The sequence below is a fragment of the Leptonychotes weddellii genome, unplaced genomic scaffold (assembly GCF_054177405.1).
Source record: "Leptonychotes weddellii isolate Sample4059 unplaced genomic scaffold, ASM5417740v2 HiC_scaffold_277, whole genome shotgun sequence".
NCBI classification, from domain to species: Eukaryota; Metazoa; Chordata; class Mammalia; order Carnivora; family Phocidae; genus Leptonychotes; species Leptonychotes weddellii.
Genome location: NW_027870728.1, coordinates 1 through 1,115, shown reverse-complemented (window position 1 = coordinate 1,115; position 1,115 = coordinate 1). Strand labels below are relative to the sequence as shown.

The 1,115-nt window shown below is 39.3% G+C and overlaps 1 pseudogene; it reads right to left on the bottom strand.

Annotated features, from left to right (window-relative positions):
- Nucleotides 1-570: 570 nt before the first annotated feature.
- On the bottom strand, nt 571-1,063 carry LOC102741602 (S-phase kinase-associated protein 1 pseudogene; annotated as a pseudogene).
- Between the last annotated feature and the right edge of the window lie 52 nt (nt 1,064-1,115).

Below are 1,115 nucleotides of genomic sequence, written 5' to 3'. Positions count from 1 at the left end.
TAAAAATGCAAAAAGTCCTTAGATCCAATTAAGGGAGCCTTGTTACATAACAGGCTAATCGATTCTGCTGGTACTCCTTAACCATAGGAAGCTGGAAGACAACCTAATAACCCCACTCAAAACATTTACCTCAATTAGCCTTCTTCCAGTTTCCAACTCATGAATAAAGATACATTGTTAATTCTATTTCAGAAAATGTTTTGCAACATATTTTATCTACAATGCCAACTTTAAAAAGGTCATTAAACTAAAGTTAACTACACAATAAACTAGGCAGAAATCACTCTACAAAGAGAGGGAAAGCCCCAAATGCCACCTTCTATAGAGAATCCATAGTTCAGTTTTATTCAGGGCAAAGAAAAAAGAAACTTTTGATCATACTGGAAGAAACTCAGCGATAAATTTGGAATCTATTCAGACTACACATGCAAGGAAGACAGTATTTTGCTCAAGCAACTGATTTTCTGCTGCATTTGTCTACTATTTGTCTAATATTAACAATTATAAGCAGAGCAGTGCAACTAGTAATTGGAACTATCCCTACAGTGTTACAGTGTCAGGCCCCACACTTCACTTCTCTTCACACCACTGGTTCTCTTTGTTACCTCAGCTTCCTCTTCTTCAGTAAAGTCATTCTTGATATTGAAGGTCTCGTGAACCTCCTCAGAAGTTTTCCCCTTGATCATATTGACATCAGTCTTGCATGGAATATCATGCAAACCTTTGATGTCTAAGTAGCTCGCAGCCAGAATAAGTTAAAAAAGTGTTTCTGGGTCAACTTTCAGGAATTCTGGGTCCCAAACAAGGATATCATCTGTTTGCTTTTCTTTGTTCTCATCATCCTCAGGAGGAGGAGGTTCATCCTTGTGGTGTGTGAACCACTGAATTGATCTTTTGTAATTTTGCTGTGTTGACATTTGGTAGAGGAACTGGGTCATTATCTCCTCCCTCATCCATTCCCAAATCTTCCAAAATGGGTCTTGATAATCACAGACTGTTTGGCAATTCCAACATCAACCTCCAATATCTCTCCATCAGAACTCTGCAGCTTAATTGAAGGCATGGTGCTCCCTCTCAAGGAGGCTGCAGGCCAGAGGCTGACAAGAGCAGAACAG